Genomic DNA, 19145 nt, shown 5'->3' with positions numbered 1-19145 from the left:
CATCTATAATTCCATTTATTCTATTTCAGTTTTACTCCCAGGATTATTTTTCATTTACTTGCTACACTTCCATCTTTTTTTATTAATTTCCTCTTTCAATCATCCATTTTTATAAAATGTCATATGGTTTATCGGGGGAGACAAAAAGCAACAAAATCATATGCTTTTCTGTCCTTGAGCGAACTAAATAACAATAACAGGCTCACAGTGGTCACCAACAGACTTTTTAGGAGAACATTTTTTTTACATGACTGTTAACTGATCGTCACACACATTTGTTATTTATGTAGTGATCTGTGGCCTGAAGAGCTAGCAGCCAAATGTATATTTTATGCAACTACTATAGTAACTGAAATTTAAACATGTTTTTGAGTGTGGAGAGCAGGACCTGAAGTCATGTTTACAGCATACACAGTACAGCAATGTCTCAGGGGCATGATACAGACTGTCAGCATGCACAGTACAGTGTGGCAGGCAACATGTGTTTATCTGAAGGGCAACACCACCCTCTCAGTAAAGTGATGGTAAAGTAACATAATCAACATGTGCCTATCAGTACTGAGGAAAACAACATGCACTTATCTAAAGTAAGAGAAACATGTTTATGAGAAATTGTGCAAAATCAACATTACTTTGCAGCAAAAGAAGCATAAAAGCAGAGAACTTCAGACCATGTGTGACACAGCCAGAAAGCAAGTCACTTTGAGACAACCTGCATGTTCTGCCTTGAGAGAAAGACCTGCACTGCACTTCCTTCCCTCTGATTTTGCCTTGCAAGATGTTGACTGACCAGTATGCTTGCCTCCTGGACTTGGACCTGATCTGGACTCTTTGGACTCAAGTCCATTATCCCCCAATTTTCTTGTGTGTTGCCATTATTGATTGTTTCTGAATTATTATTATTGTTATTAGGTTAGTATTATTATTATTAAGTTAGTATGGATTTGGAGTGAATGTGCATTAATGAAAGTCAAGTGAATAGCAATAGTCACCAGTGTTGGTCCTTGGTTTTTTGTTTTTGTTTTATGATTTTTGGTGCCAGAGTCACCTGTAAGACTAGTGGTCATACAGATGGCTCAGAACTTTTGGTTCTTAAGATTCCAATCTGACAACCTGAGTAGGTATCAAAGACTGGCTTATAGGAAAGACTATATAGCAAAACATGTGGTAGCAACATTTGGGAAACTGGTGTTATTTAAATCACAGAAAGTGAAATGTGTGTATATAGGAACCCTACAAAACAAGGCTTGGCTGTGTCCAGATGCAATCTAGTAAAGAATTTATAAAGAATATAAACTTCAGCAGTTCAGCAGAGTAGTTTAAATCCAGGATCTGTCACTTCCTATCTGGATGAACTTGGACAAGTCCCTCACCTGTAAAACTGAGATAATACTATCTGTCACTCAAGGTTGCTGTGAGAAGTAGTGATCACATACTTAGTCCACACAGCATGAGGCAGAGGCCTGCCAAGTATACAAGTAGAAGTAGCAGTAGAAATAGAATCTAAATTTTCTATAGACAATTGCAAAATTGCTTTTAGATTTGTATTGATGTAATAAAAAAAGAAGGAGATAAAATACTTTATGGAAGCATATTTATTCACCTCCTTGCAGTATGAAACCTAACAACTTAAGTTGTCTAGCTTTGAAGAGTTAAGGAAAGAAGTTAAAATGTCTAAAGCAAGGAACAAGAGGACTGTTGCCTTGTTTCCAGGAAAGGAGGAGCTGGAGCTAGGCTGTAAGATGAAAAAAAAGATGAAGTTCTGCCTAGTGGTCTGTATTCTTCTGAGTCAAATCTACATGGAATATTCAATACTTGGTTTGCAATAATGTCTAGAAGATTTGTAAGTCTATCACAAGTGCAAGAATAAACACATACCAGTAACACATAAAAGTAACAGGTTATCTTTTTGACATCTGCAATTTTAGTTTTCTATACTACTATTCTTTTCTAAGAGTGTATTATAAAAGTACAACTACCTCTGGCTTGTGTTGCTCAGTTGGTTAGAGCATCATTCTATAGGCTAAAAATTCATGGGTTTGATTCCCAGTTAGAGCAACAAACCCAGATTGCAGGTTCCATCCTTGGTCAGGGTGTGTATAAGAAGGCAGCCAATTAGTCTTTTTTCTCACACTGATGTTTCTCTCTCTCTCCCTCCCTCTCTCTCTAGGAGCAATGAAAAAAAGAATGTCCTCTGATGAGGATAAAAAAAAAAAGTACATTTATATTGATGAGTCATAGGCATTAAGGTTAACAATGTAAATTACTTAGTCTATTAGCATTTTCCCTATTCTATAAAATGGTCATTTAGGAGAGTATAAGAACTTAACTCTGATGGAGGGAGTGCTCCTCAGATTCTAGCAGTAGCCATCAAAATTAACATTGATAACAGGCAGTTGAGGCCTGTAAGAACAAAGAAAAACCACCTGTCTCTAAAAGAATCCAGATGACCTGCAAATGAGTTTGCTGCAATGAGGCCCCTAAGTTTGAAGAAACCATGAAGGACAAAGGACTTGGAATAATATAAATAGGCTGTTCTTCCAATATTCAGAAAGAAAACCACTATTAACACTTTCAGTACAATCCTCCAGAACTTTGTAACGTATGTAGATATATATTGCACATTTCATCACAATACCAGAATATACCATTTTAGGAAAATATACACTGGGTCACTTTTTTTAACAAAAAAGATCTCTGCTGCCACAAGTTTAAAAAGCAGCAGAGTTAACTACTTATCACATCACATGATTTATCTCTCCCACATGTGTTAAGCAGTAGGGCACTTAGAACTCAGCTATGTTGCCAAGTATTCATTTATTGTATAAGTACAACTAAAACTTTGAGTGGCCTTCTGTATCTGTCAGGGTTCAAAGAGAGAAACAAAACCACTAGGAGATGTGTATGTATAATTTGTTACAGGTATTTGATAGTTATGCCACTGTACAAGCTGGTTAAATAGAAGTGGTGCCATGACTCACATTGTCTTATTCCTTCTGCTTGGTTTGGGTATTTCTTATATTGACATTTACTTGATGTAGTATGGCAGGGTTCCAAAGAGGCCCACTCATGATCACCTTGTAGACCCAGGCTTGGGCTAGGTACCAGCAGGTGCCCATTGTGCACCACTGGTTCCTCACTTTGCATTGAATAAACTTGGGTGAGTTTTTCTTGGAATTCTGGACCTCCCTGCTTTAAGGTAAGAGGCCCTGATTTTATCTGAGCTGCTTAAAACAAATCCTCAAGGTGGAACTAAAGAGGACTTGCGATAACTCAAGCTAAGAACAAGAATTGAATTAATTCAGGACAGGGGGAAATATTGGTTGCTAGATATTTTTAACTTTGGTTTTTCAATTGAAATTGCTTTCTGAGAGTCTGGACAAAACTCTTTGCTAGATAAGTGACAGCCAGAACTCGGTAGGCTCCAGACGTAAGGGGCATTTTCTCCCTTCACCTCAAATTTTAAATATTCTTAGATAACTAAAAATCTATGTAGGGGTGTCAGAGGGTATCCCTCATGATGAGCAGGAGTGCCATAGGAAATTTCAACTTAAGTATAATTAAACAGGTGGCAACCACAAAGCCCACAGGCCAAATCCAGCCCTCCATCTTGTTTTATCCAGCCCAGCACCTTGTTTTTCTACCTGGCAGCAATGCCAAGCTCTTGCTTAACTGTTAAGGAGTAGTTACATTTACACAGACCTAAAATTATATTCAGCCCTTTGAAGGCAACAGTGATGCTGATGTGGCCCCCGGTGAAAATGATTTTGACACTCCTGAATTAAATAATTGACTTCTTCAGGTATGCAAACATAAAGATTGGTTAACTAGCACTCTGAGTTCTCACAGTTGTATTAGCCAGAGAGAGAAACTGTGACACAAAAAGTTGAAGCAACTCAGGAGATGACAGTTTCTTGGAATTCAATCCATAATCAGCACACTTCATTCAACCCACTACACAACAACCCTAGAAATTTTTTGGCCCAGGCTAATGTGGCTTAGTAGATTGAGCACTGGCCTGTGAACTGAAGGGTCACCAGTTCAATTCCCTGCCAGGGCACATGACTGGGTTGTGGGCCAGGTCTCACATTGGGGGTGTACCTCTCACCAATAAATGTTTTTCTCCCTCTCTCCTTCCCTTCCTCTATCTCTAAAAATAAATTTATATAAATTTGTTCAGACCGTACAGACCTAAGAGTAAAACTAAAATTATAAACTGGAAAGATGGCAGCAGAGTAGGAGAATAAATCACACACCACCTCCTGGAACCACACTGGAAATAAAATGAAAGAGAATGATCACCCAAGTTAAACTAAAGACTGGCTGAAAAAGGGATTTTTAACCAAAAACAGGCAAAGACCCACCCCTAGACCATTAGGAAGAACAGGAACATCTTAAAGGGGCTAGCCCTGCATATATGGCTGGTGGACCAAGGCAGCAGGCTATAGGAGCTTCCCTTTGAGAAGTGTAAAGCCAGGACCACAGATGAGCTCCCAAGCATAGAGAGCCAGTGCCAAGATCAGCCCACCACATAGTATCCACTGGTGACAGGCCACAGGAGCTCTCTGCCATGAAAGACAAAAAAAAAAAGCTGGAGACAAATATACCATCTTATTTTTTCTTAAAGGAGCTAAGCAAAGCACAGGTTTTATGTTTGCAGCTACATACCTGGAGCCCCAGCAAAGGGAGAGCAACATGGACTAGAGTCATGCAAGGAGAGTCTGGAGTGGGAAGCACTGAGGAGAGACTTTGGAGAGTGGCTGTTGGATTCTCAGGCTGGGATACACACAGGCTCCATAGCACCCATCTTTCTTAAGAAGAGATAGTCCCTCCCAGGGGAAAATTAATGACCTTACCCTGTGGGTTATTGCTCCCCCCGCACTCTGAAATTCTGCTTACCACATCCTCTAAAGACCTATTCACTCCACTTTGCAACTTATTTTGTTCTTTTTTCAGTTTTTCTCTATCTTGGTGTTTTGTTTTGTTTGTTTTTTTCCTTTCTTTTCTCCTATCCTGCATCTTAACCCTTGCTGAGGAGAGAGCAACATAAACAGACTCAGAGGTTGTCAGAGACCAGCAGTAGGGCACAGCCGATTCACACATTTTTCTGGGAAATAGACTGGTGCTTCCCTCTCATGGGAGAGCCACAGAAACACTTGCCCAGTGTCCAGCAGATCCAAAATCTGAGTTCTGGAGGCATACTGGGGTCCCTAATCTTCAAGTACAGGGAAATAATTCCAGATGAACTTAGACTAGTAGCTCAGGGAAGGGAAAACACACTCACCATCTTTAGGACCCACCATCTTCCCTGGGACCTGAAAGCCACCTGCCATGGAATATCCAAGAATCACAGCCACCTGTTTGTACCAGAAGACTTCTCAGAAATAGTTGAGGTCTGCAACTAGTCTAAGATTAATCGCAGAGAAGCAGGAGAGACAGGCAGAGGTGGATCCTGAGTGATTTAGGATATTTGCTGACATACCCCTAACACCTTGCTAATGAAAGCCAACTTTGCAGAGCAGTTTGGGAGTTTGGAGCAGCCAAATTTGGAGGACTTAGTTACAAACTATGGATCACTTGTAGTTTCCAAAAAGTCTTCTGTAGGCCTGCCATGGACAGCACCTGTCATTGGCTTACAAGAAACTCAGGCATCAGAACAGTATCTATAGGAAACTGAGCCACATGGCAGTGGCAAATGTAGCTCAGCCCTGATTCAGAAAACTGGCAGGTATGAGGTGGCATGCAGGAGCCAGGCCCACAGATTGGCTTTCCAATGAGAAAACAGGCCTGCACTATACCTAGGCTGCTTTGAGGCTTGCTTTTGCTAAAACTCCCTCACCCTGAACTGAAGCACAAATGTTTACTGCATATCTTTAAAGTAACTTCCTAAATTCTGTGCTAATTCTCCCAAGGATGGAGTGTAACCAGATCAATCACTTTTATCATTCCCTTGCATTTGCAACATTTTTTTCTTTGTTATCAGTAAGAAGCAATCAGCAATATCCTTTCCTTCGTCATCTGTGAGAAGTAATCACCTAAAGCAAACCTAGCATAATGAACAAGAGCCTTCTTTGATGTATGCTACTAAGAAAGCAATAAATGCCTGTCCATACAAGGGTAAGGGCATTCTCTCACTCAGAGTGGCCATGCCATTCCTTTTTATCCACAGGACTTCTGCAGTCCCTGTGAATTTATTGGTCACATCCACAACATTGTGGACACTGCTGGTCAGAGTCTGCAAGTATCCAAGGGAGAAACCAACAGGCAAGCACTAAACTCTGCTGAAATGAATCCATTTGGTTCTTTTGAAATTATTTTTCTATTTTTTCTTTTTCATAGACTTACAATTTTTTATCTATTTTTCTTTTTCTTTTATTTTTGATGCTCTACTTTTTGTTTTATATCTCCTATTTTACTCTTATCTTTGTTTTTTCCATTATTCCCCTCAATCCATTGAGCCACACCAGCCAGGCTTCCTTTCTTCTCTCCTTTTATTACTTTTGTTACTTTTTCTGTGTTCCTTTCCTCCATTGTGCCCTTTAAATTCATTATGCATAGTATTTGTTTTCTTTCCCTTTCTCCTCTCATAATCACTTCTCTTTCCTTTAGTATTCTCATATTATTTTTCCTTTCCACCTTTCTCAATTATTCCATTTCTCTTCCTGCTTTTACTATTCTTTGATTTCCTGTTGCTGTTATTGCTATAGAGGTTGGGGAGAGTTGCTTTTTGGTGTTGTTTTTGTGTTGTTTTGCTTCGTTCTGCCAGCACCCATACAACCATGTGCAAGACACAGTGGGGGTTAAGCCTCTTAGTCAGCCAGCTAGAGGGGAGTTCTTACCAAGGAATGGGCAAATAACAGACTGAAATATAGCAGAAGAATCCACATAACACATACAAAAGAGATTCCTAGAGCATTTGGATTAGGAGATAAAGGAGTCTGCACCACTGGGTACCACAGAACTCCTAACACAAAATTCCACTCCATAAGACATGAGTCAAAGCATATTAATCTAATACGTAGAAACAAACATAAAGAGACAACTAAAATGGAGAGACAAAGAAACAACTTTCATGAAAGAAAAGGAGGGATTACACACATACAAAAAAGAGCCAAATAAAAGCTAGGTAAGCAATCTATCAGACATAGAGTTCAAAGTAATGGTTATATGGGTGCTCAAGGAACTTACTGAGAACTATAATGAACTTAGTGGGAAATACATCAGCATGAAAATGGACAGAAAAACCTTGAATTAGAACCAATTAAAAATGAAGAGCGTAATATCTCAAATTAAGAATACATTAGAAAGAATTAATTGCTAGATGAGGTGGAGGTCAAATCGGTAAGGTGGAAGACAAGGTAGGAAAAAACACCTGGCCACAGCAACAAAGTGAAAAATGACTCAAGAAGAATAAAAATAGTTTAAGGCAGCTTTAGGACAACATGACTCATAATGACATTTGCATCACAGGAAATACCAAGAGAAGAAAGGGAGTAAGAAATAAAAAAAAAAACCTGTTTGAAGAAATAATGACATGAATCTTCCCTAATTAGGTGAGGAAGAGAGTCATGCAGTTTCGTGAAGCACAAAGAGTCTCAGTCAAGATGAACTCAAAGATTCCTACACCAAGTCACATCACAATTAAAATGGCAAAATTTAAAGACACAGAGAGAATCTTAAAAGCAGCAAAAGAGAAACAGCTAGTCACATAAAAAGCAGCTCCAATAAAGCTATGGGCTAATAACTTCTAACATAAACACTGCAGGACAGAAGGGAGTAGCATAAGATATTTCAAATAATGAAAAGGAAGGACCTGCAACCAAGACTACTCTATCCAACAAGGCTCTCATTTAAATGGAAGGCAAATAGTTTCCCAGATTTAAAAAACAAGGCTAAAGGAATACATTTCCACCAAACCAGCATTGCAGAAGATGCTCAAAGACTGATTTAAGAAGAAAAGAAATAGAGAGAAGAAGAGAGGTACAAAGGGGAAAATGGCAATGAATCAGTATATATCAATAATAACCTTAAATGTAATGGGTTAAATGCTCCAATCAAAAGACATAGGTAGATGAAGGATAACAAAACATAACCCACAAATATGCTATCCACAAAAAACTCACTGAACAAAAGATTTACACAGGTTGAAAGTGAAGGGATGGCAAAAAATATTTTGAGCAAATAGACGTGAAAAAAAAAGTTAAGGTTGCAATACTTAGTTCATGTGAAATAAACTTCAAAACTTAAGGCCATAACAACAAAGAAGTTTACTACATACTACTTAGAGTAGTCCAACAAGAGGATAGAACCCTTGCAAAAGTATATGCACCCAATATAGGAGCACCTAAATATATAAAGAAAATCTTGGAGGAATTTAAAGGGACATAGACAGAATGACTTCAAGAAAAATATTGACAACAACACAGTCATTGTAAGGCATTTTAACACCCCACTGTCAACAATGGATAGGTCATCCAAACAAAATATCAACAAGGATATTGTGGCATTTAATGACTATGTAGATAAAAAGGAATTAATTGATATTTACAGAACATTTTACCTTCCAAAAGCAAAGTATACATTTTTCTCAAATGTACATGGATTATTTTCCAAGATAGACTACATAGAAAACAAAAACAAGCATTAACAAATTCAAAAAAAAATTAAATTATATCAAATATCTCTTTGGATAAGGAAAGCTTGAAAGAAGAAATCAACCTCAATAAAAAAATTCAGAAACACTTAAATACATGTGATGCGAATCCAGGCTCCCAGGGTCCATAGCATTATGGATGAAATGAGACAAATTCACATGGACTACTGAGTCCTGTGGAGGAAAAGGGATGGCATGGCTTCTCTCCCAAGGGCAGAAAAAGCCTTGGAGTGCCTCAGCCACTCTCTCAAGGGGAGAGGGTCTTGACCCTTGCCTTGACAAGTTTTTATTATGTTCAATTTGCACAGGAATACAGGGTGTATACATAAACCTCATCAATCATTGTCAGACAGAAATGATTAAACAATAGATAATATCCAAAGAACTCTGAGGACTTATTCTGAGTCAGGGACAAATAAAGGGCCATAAAACTTTGGGTAACAAACTTACTTCCTGCTTTGACCCTTATCATTTAAATTGAGGGTATTAGCAAAGTAGGTTTCATAGGATTTTATGCATTCTTTCTTAGGCCTGATCACCCTAGGGAACCCCACCCTTTCCAGCACAGAGCCCACCTACCTTGGACATTGTTTCAGGCTTAAGGCATTGTTTCAGGCTTAAGTCAGGCAGGGGAAGTAAGGTACCCAAGAGATTAGGAGACTTTTTGCAGACAGAATGAGGACTCAGGCTATGTCAAAGCCAAGGGGTGAAGGTCAATCACCCCCTTTTTCTATAGCCCCCCCAAGTCCCCCCCTGAAGGCCCCATTCATGGCCATGCCTGTCTTAGGTTGTTCTTCTTTTGAGGAATCTTACCCACTATTGGCTAACCAGTCATCCTCCTGGGGCCAAGCAGGGTGAATCGAAAGGGAGCAGAGGTGATGCCCCTACAGGAAAGATAAGCTTTGTCTCCTAAGTGGCTTTTGGTCCCAAGGTCCTTTACTCAGTCTTGTGCACAGGGCATTACAGCTTCTCAAACCAGGCAGGGCAGTTCCTAACATACTTGGAGGCTGAATAACATGCTATTAAATAATGAATGGGCCCTGGATGATGGGGCTCAGTTTATTGAGTGCTGGCCTGTGAACTGAAAGCTTGCTGGTTTGATTCCCTGTCAGTGCACATGGCTGAGTTGTAGGCCAGGTCCCGGGGGAGGCATATGAGAGGCAACCAATAGACATTTCTCTCACCAATTTTTCTCTCTCTCTTTTCCTCCCTCTCTAACTCTCTCCCTAAAAAAATAAATAAAATCTTAAAAGTGTAAAAAAAAATGAATGGATTGACAATGAGATCAAGGAAGAAATCAAAAAGTATCTTGAAACAAATGAAAGTGAACATACAACATACCAAAACATATGGGACACAGTAACTGCACAAGCCTGACAGGGAAGTTCACAGCATTACAGGTATACCTATAGAAGATAGAAAAATATCTAATAAACAACCTATTGCTACATCTAAAAGGAGAAGAAAAAGAACAACAAATGAAGCCCAAGTAAGTACAAAAGGGAAATAATAAAGATCAGAGCATAATTAAATGGCAGAGACAAAAAAAAAGCAATTCAAAGAGTCAATGAATGCAGGAGCTAGTTCTTTGAAAAGAAAAACAAAATTAGCAAACCCTTAACCAGACTCATCAAAAAAAAAAAGAGAGAGAACCCAAATCAATAAAATCATATATGAAAAAGAAGAAGTCATCAAAATAAAAAACTTCTGCGTGGCTAAGGAAAACAGTATTAAATTAAAAGGACAACCAACTGTATGGGAAAATATATTTGCCAATGATACCTCAGACAAAGGTTTAATCCAAAATATACAAAGAACTTACACAGCTCCACTCTAAGAAGACATCTAACCCAATTAAAAAATGGGAAAACAACTTGAACAGACACTTCTCCAAGGAGGACATACAGAATATTCAGAGACACATGAAGAGATGCTTGATATCGTTAGCTATCAGAGAGATGCAAATTAAAACCACAATGAGATACCACTTTACACCAGTCAGGATGGCTATCATAAACAAAGGAACAAACAACAAATGTTGGAGAGGTTGTGAAGAAAAGGGGACCTCAGTTCACTGTTGGTGGGATTGTAGACTGGTACAACCATTATGGAAAACAGTATGGAATTTTCTCAGAAAAATAAAAATCGACCTGCCTTTTGACCCAGCAATTCCACTGCTAGGATTATATCCTAAGAATCCTAAAACATCAATTTCAAAAAAACTATGCACCACAATGTTCATAGCAGCACAATTTACAATAGCCAAGAGTTGGAAACAACCTAGGTGCCCGACAGTAAATGAATGGATCAAAAATATTGGTACATATACACAATGGAATTCTATGTAGCAGAGAGAAAGAAGGAGCTACTACCTTTTGCAACAACATGGATGGAACTGGAAAGCATTATGCTGAGTGAAATAGGCCAGGTGTTGAAAGACAAATACCATATGATCTCACCTTTAACAGGAAGCTAAACAACAAAATGAACAAGCAAGCAGAATAAAAACAAAGACACTGAAATAGAGAACAAGGGGACGGTGACAAGAGGGGAGAGGGAAGGGAATTTAAGGGGGAAGGGGGAAGGGATTTGGGGGAACAAATGTGAGGGATGCAGGGAGGAGGGGTGGGGAAGGGGGGAGGTGGGGAGCGCGGGACGGGGGGTGGGCTTGGATGGGAGAAATAGACAAAAAACTGTACTTGAAAAATAACTAAATTAAAAAAATAAATAATAAAAAAGAAGTAACAACTGATACCAGAGAAATAAAAAGATTGTAAGAAGTTACTGTAAAAAACTATATGCCAAGAATTTGGACAACCTGGGTGAAATGGATACATTTCTAGAAACATACAACTTTCCAAAATGGAACGAAGTAGAAAACCTGAATAGACTGATAACAATTAGTAAGATTGAAGCAGTAATCAAAAACTCCTGGCACACAAGGCCCTGTACCAAATGGCTTTACAGATGAATTTTACCAAACATTCAAAAAAGAACTGAACCCTTTCTTTCTCAGACTACTCAAAAAAATTCAAGAAGAGGGCAGACTCCCAAACTTTTTTTTTATGAGGCCAGCATTATCCTAATACCAAAACCAGGTAAAAACACAACAAGGAAAGAAAATTACGGGATACTGAAGATGGAGACAAGGTAGGTAGGAGCTGAACCCACTTCCTTGTGCACCCAGCTGGGACACCTAGAGGAGCTTCTGAAGAATACAGTGAACAGCCAATGGAATCCCAGCATATATGAAGGTTGGAGGCAAAAATTGTAGAGGAAATTAAAAAACAGATGGTAAGGAGATTGCATTGAGACGGTAAGGTCCTTAGGACCTGTGCAGGGACCAAGGATGCTGGGGTCCCTGGCTTGACTCATGGCACCAGTGTCAGTGGCTGCTGCAGGAGCTTTAGAGGAGAGCCAACTCAGCTATTGTAACTCCAAAGCTCTCTCCCCTACCAGAGTAGTGAAGGCTGCCCCACACCTGAAGAGACCAGGTGCTTGACATCACTGGAGGGAAAAAAGATGCAGTGGGAGACACATAGACGTGCTGTTTTACCACTGGGACTATGGTCACCAGCTAGGACATTACCAGAAAAATTGGAGAGCAGGTTAAACTTGGAGATGGGACAAGAGTTGGGCCGTGATGGACCCTGACCCTGGACAGGTCAGAGAGTTGGGCTGTATGAGAAGCCAGAAGCTTATTAAGAACAGCTGGAGCAAAGAGGACTTAACTCAAAAAAAAGGCTCTCAGTTCTGTCTAAGGAACTCTCCTGCAGTGGCTGGGTCAGTGAAGATCTAGAAGGGGTGAAATTTGCTCCAAATCAGGTACCACATGAACTGATCGAAGTGGGGCAGCAGGGGCTCAGAGGGGTAGCAGTCCCCAGAGAGACTTAATTTAATAGGGGGACTAAACTGCCCTGAAGGGATTTTGAGAATGCATAGCACCAGGCCAGCAAAGAGGGAGGAGATGGAGTGCAAGTTGCTCCTAATCAGTGAACCTTATGGGAGGCACAACTAGTAGATTAAAGGTGCTGGCGTGGCATGGATGGACAGTGGAGGCCAGGCAGTGCATGGAGGACCTGGGATGGAGGCTGGTCACCTGTCAATATTGCAGCTCAGACTTAGCCCCCATCTTTGTAAAACCACAGGAAAGGAAAAAGTGAAGTGAAGCAGAGGATTCTTCTGCTGCCTTGTCATACAGGAAGACCAGCAGAACTCCTTTAGAGAGTTTAAGTCACTAAGAAGCTTTTTTTCCTTCCAACTATGAGATAATAAGACCTGGAACTACAGAAGGATCACAGACAGATACAGAGAGGGATCAGAAGGCTAACACCAACAACTGAGACAAATTTCACTTTCCTATCCTATAGAACTTGAACTTTATTGTTTACTTTTATTATTTTTTTTGTTAATTTCTTTTATATTATTTTTTATTTCTCTTCCTTTGTTTTTTCTTCATTTGGTTTTCTTTGTTTAATTGCACTGTTTTGACTGGTTTTTCTTGTTCTCTTTTGTCCTTTTTAAATGGATTTTATGTATTTATTTCTAGAGAGAGAGGGAGGGAGAAAGAGAAGGAGAAAACCATCAATCTGTGGCTGTCTCTCATGAGCTCCCACTGGGGACCTGGCCAGCAACCCAGGCATGTGCCTGACTGGGAATCCAACCAGTGACACTTTGGTTCATAGGCTGGTGCTCAATCCACTAAGCCACACCGGCCAGGGCTCTCTTTCATCCTGCATTTGAATTTTTCTTCTTTCATTTTACTCATATTCCAATAATGTACTACTCTTGGTTTTTTATTTTCTATTCTTTTTATTAAGGTCATATATGACTGTTACATATGTGATATGATCATATATTATTGTTGTCCCTGTATTGTTGTAAATAATTTTTGTTCCATATTATTGTAAACACTACACAGCACCCCCCATCCCCGGTCTTGGTCCATTTCACTATCTCCCTGAGCTTTATTACTGTTGTGGTTAATTCTATTCTATTGCACACTACACCTACTTTCTACCCTTACTCTCACTGCATCTCAACATCTAATCTCACACAAGTGCTCTGTTTTCTGGATTCAGCTTGCATTCCTTCTCCCCTCTAATAAGAGCCTTATCCCTTTTTTAACCTTTTATAAAAAGTGGATACTTGGGTAAAATATCATGGTTATTGCTGTACTTCTCCAAAGGAACTCCTATTTGTTCTCTGCTTTTTGGTACTTTAAATCCCATAGAATATTCTCACGCTGTCTTAATCCATTTTGCCTTCACCCTGCCTGTGATCACATACAAGATAAGGTAGGAGATGTGAACACCAGTAAACCTGCTAGAGGACAGAATCCACCAACAAAAGAACCACCAACAGGTAAAACACAAGTACAAGAGAGCCCACACAAACAGAAGTAAGGGCAACCCTAGAATATCCAGATAAGGAGATCAAAGAGACCATACCACCAAATCCCATAGAACTCCTACCATAAAAGTTCACTCTAAAAATACAGCTAGCAAAGCAGACCATTAGGAAGCATAGAAACAAACAAAAAGAGGCACCTAAAATGGAAAAAAAAACACACAAAGAAAGAACCTGCAATCAAAAGGAAAAGAAGACACTCCACTAAATGAGCTAAAAGAAATGGAGGTAAGCAAACTATCAGATACAGAAGTCAAAAGCATGATTATAAGGAACTCACAGAAAACTACAAGAAACTGAATGAGAACTACAACAGTATAAAAAGGTAAATAGAAACTATAAACAAACACCAGGAAGAAATGAAGAATACAATTTCTGAAAAAAAAATGCACTAGAAGAAATTAGAAGCAGGCTGGATGAAGCACAGAACCAGATTAGTCAGCTGGAAGTCAAGGTACAAGGATACACCCAGGTAGAGCAGCTGCATGAAAAAAGACTAAAAAAATCTGAAGATAGCTTAAAGGGAACTGTAGGACAACATGCAATGCAACAATATTCCAATCACAAGAAACTAGAAGGAGAAGAAAAGAAACAAGGGATAGAAACTCTGTCTAAAAAATAAAGACAAAACTTTCCAAACCTGGAGAGGGGAAAAACCACAGAAGTGCAAGAGGCACAAAGGCTTCCAATCAAGATGAACCCAAAGAATCCTACTCCAAGACACATCATAATAAAAATACCAAGTTTTAAAGACAAAGAGAGAATCTTAAAAGCACCAAAGGAGAAACCAGAAGGAACATAGAGGGAGCTCCAGTAAGACTAGAAAATGGTTTCTCAACAGAAACACTACAGGCCAGGAGAGAATGGCAAAAAATATTCCAAATAATGAAAAGCAAAGATCTTCAACTAAGACTAGTCTATCCAGCAAGGCTCTCAATTAAAATGGAAGGCCAAATAAGGAGTTTCCCAGACAAAAGAAGGCTAAACAAATACACCTCCACCAAACCAGCATAGCAAGGTATGCTAAAGAGACTTCTATAAGAAGAGGAAGAAAAATAGTGAGAGAGAGAGGAGCATAGGCACAAAGGGGGGAAATGAATAAATTCCTATCAATAATAACCTTAAATGTTAATGGATTAAATGCTCCAATCAAAAGACATATGGTAGTTGAATGGATGAGAAAACATGACCTGCAAACATGCTGCCTGCAAGAGACCCACCTCAGAAAAAAAGACCTACCCAGACTGAAAGTGAAGGGTTGGAAAGAAAATATTCCAAGCATATACATGGGAAAGTAAATGCTGGAGTAGCAATACTTATATCAGACAAAATAGGCTTCTAAACAAAAGTCATAAAAAGGGACACTGAAGAACACTTCATAGTACTAAAGGAATGAATCTATCAAGAAAATATAAACATTATAAACATATATGAAACCAACATAGAATCACTCAAATGTATAAGGAAAATCTTGGAGGACTTCAAGAAAGATATAGACAGCAACACACTTTTACTAAAGGATTTTAACACCCACTGGCAAAAATGAATAGGTCTTCTAAACAAAATATCAATAAGGATATTGAGGCACTGACCAATGCCCTAGATCAAATGGACTTCACTAATATATCTAGAACCTTTGATCCCAGAGAAGCAAAGTACATTCTTTTAAAATGCACATGAAATATTTTCTAAGATAGCTATATAACAGAACACAAAACCAGACTCAACAAGTTCAAGAAAATTGAAATCATATCAAGCATTTTCTACAACCACAAGAGACTGAAACTGGAAAACAACTTCAAAAAATAAAAAATAAAAAAACAAAGCACCTCAACCTGAATGGTGTAGCTCATTGAATTGAGGACCAGCCTGTGAACCAAAGTGTCTCCAGTTGGATTTCCTGTCAGGCATATGCCTGGGTGTGGGCCAGGTTTCCTAGTTGGGGCCACGTAAGAGGCAACCACACATTGATGTTTCTCTCTCTCTTTCTCCCTCCATTCCCCTCTCTATAAAAATGAATAAATAAAATCTTTAAAAAAACTCAAAAACACTCAAATTCACAGATATCGACTGGGATGCTATTAAACAATGAATGTGTCAATAATAAGATCAAGGAAGAAATAAAAAATTCCTGGAAACAAATGAAAATGAACTCACAACAATGCAAAACTTGTGGGACACAACAAAGACAGTCCTGAGAGGGAAGTTCACAGCAATACAGGCCTACCTAAAAAAAGACAGAAACATTTCAAATAAACAACCTAACTCTACATCTACAAGAACTGTGGTAACAGCCACAAAGCCCAGAGAGAGTAGAAGGAAAGAAATAAGTAAGATCAGAGGAGAATTAAATGACATAGAGATTAAAGCAACAATCCAAAGGATCAATGAATCCAGGAGCTTGAAAAGATAAATAAAATTGACATTCCTTTAAACGGACTCATCAAGAAAAAAAGAGGGCCCAAATAAACAAAATCGGAAATTAAAGACAAGAGATTACAATTGATACCACAGAGATACAAATGATTGTAAGAAATTACTATGAACAACAATATGCAAAGAAATTTGAAAACCAGGGTAAAATGGACAAATTTCTATAAAAGTATAACCTCCCAAAACTGAATGAAGAAGAAGCAGAAAGCCTAAACAGACCAATAACAGCAGATGAAATCAAAGCAGTCATCAAAAAATTCCTGACACACAAAAGCCCAAGACCAGACAATTTCACAAGAGAATTTTACAAAGCATTTAAGGAAGAGCTAACTCCTATCCTTCAGAGACTATTCCAAATAATTCAAGAAGAGGGAAGATTCCCAAACTCTTTATGATGCCAGCATCATCCTAATTCCAAAACTAGATAAAGAAACAACAAAGAAAGAAAACTGCAAGCCAATATCTCTGATGAACATACACATTAAAATCCTCAATAAAATATTGCCAAACTATATCCATCAATACATTACTACAATCGTACACCATGAGCAAGTGTGATTTATTCCAGCAATGCAATGATGGTAGAATATCCACAAATCAATAAGTGTGATACGTTACATAAACAAAAGACAAAAATCACATGACCATATTAATAGATGCAGAAAAAGCATTTGATAAAATTCAGAATCTATTTATGATAAAAACACCCAGCAAAGTGGGAGTAGAGGAAGCATACTTCAACATAATAAAGGCCATGTATGAGAAACCTACTGCCAACATCATATTCAATGGGAAAAAAACTAAAAGTCTTTCCCTTAAGATCAGGAAAAAGACAAGAGTGTCCACTTTCACCACTCTTACTGAACACAGTACTGGAAGTCATATTCACAGCGATCAGACAAGAAAAAGAAAATGCATCCAAATTGGAAAGGAGGGAGTAAAACTGTCATTATTTGTAGGTTACATAATAGTATACATAGAAAAGGCTATAGGCTCCACTAAAAATCTACTTAACTTAATGCATTAATTCACCAAAGTAGCAGATTAAAAAGTCAATATTCAGAAACTGATGGTATTTTTGTACACCAGTAATGAACTATCAAAAAAAGAAAACAAGAAAAAAAATCCTATTTACTATAGCACCAAACATAGTACCTAGGAATAAACTTAAGCAAGTAAGTAAAAGAATTGTACTCAGAAAACTATAAAACACCGAAGAAATAAATTGAGTGAGATACAGAAAAATGGCAGTATATACCATGTTCATGGATTGGAAGAATTAACATAATTAAAATGTTCATACTACCCAAAGCCATTTATAGATTCAATTCCTGTGAAAAATACCAATGGCATATTTCACAGATCTACAACAAATATTTCAAAAATATATGTGGAACTCAAAAGACTCTGAAGAGCCTCAACAGTCTTGAGAAAGAAAGAATAAAGTTGAAGAGATCCCAATACTTGATATAAAACTACACTGCAGCCCTGGCTGGTGTAGCTCAGTGGATTTGAGCACCGGCCTGTGAAGCAAAGGATCTCGATTCGATTCCCAGTCAGGGCACATGCCTAGGTTGCAGGCCAGTTCCCAGTGGTGGATGTATGAGAGGCAACCACACACTGATATTTCTCTCCCTCTCCCTCTCTTCTTCTCTTCCTCTCTCTCTGAAAATAAATAAATAAGTAAAATATATTAAAAAAAAAACTACACTGCAAACCCACTCTAATCAAACAGTCTGATACTGGTATAAGAAAAGATACATAACAACAGAACAGAATACAGAGCCCAGAAATAAACCCATGTCTTTATGGTCAATTAATATTTGATAAAGGGGGTAAGAGCTTACAATGAAGTAATGGTTTGGGGACAACAAGAGTGGAACATAAAAAAATAAAACCAGACCACCAATTTATAACATACACTAGAATAGAATAAGCTCAAAATGCATAAAAGACTTAAACATAAGTCATGATAGCATAAAATTCCTAGCAGAAAACGTAGGCAGTAAAATTTCAGATATCCCACATAGCAATATTTTTGCCAGTATATCTCCTAGAGTGAGGAGATATACTGAAATAAAGAAAAAATAAACAAATGGGACTTATATTAAAAAGCTTCTGCACAGCTACAGAAAACAGCAGCAAAATGAAAGGGAACCAATTATATGGGAGAACATATTTGCCAATGATACATTGGACAAGGGTTTAATCTCCAAAATATATAAAGAACTCATATGACTCAACACCAGAAGACAAACAATTAAAAATGGGCAAAGGACCTGAATAGACATTTCCCCAAGGAGGACATACAGGTGGCCAATAGACATATAAAGAAATGCTCAACATCACTAGCCATCAGAGAAATACAAATTAAAACCACAATTAGATACCACTTCAAACCAGTCAGAATAGGCATCATAAACAAATCAACAAACAAGTGCTGGCAAGGATGTGGAGAAAAAGGAACCCTAGTGCACTGTAGGTGGGAAAGCAGACTGGTGCAGCCAATGTGGAAAACAATATGGAGTTTTCTAAAAAAATTAAAAATGGAATTGCCTTTTGATCTAGTCATTCCACTCTGGGAATAGACCCTAAGAATCCTGAAACATCAATTCAAAAGAATTTGTGAATCCTGATGTTGATAGCAGCA

Source organism: Artibeus jamaicensis, unplaced genomic scaffold (assembly GCF_021234435.1).
Source record: "Artibeus jamaicensis isolate MK-2021 breed Jamaican fruit bat unplaced genomic scaffold, CSHL_Jam_final contig_687, whole genome shotgun sequence".
NCBI classification, from domain to species: domain Eukaryota; kingdom Metazoa; phylum Chordata; class Mammalia; order Chiroptera; family Phyllostomidae; genus Artibeus; species Artibeus jamaicensis.
This window is presented reverse-complemented; position numbering follows the sequence as displayed.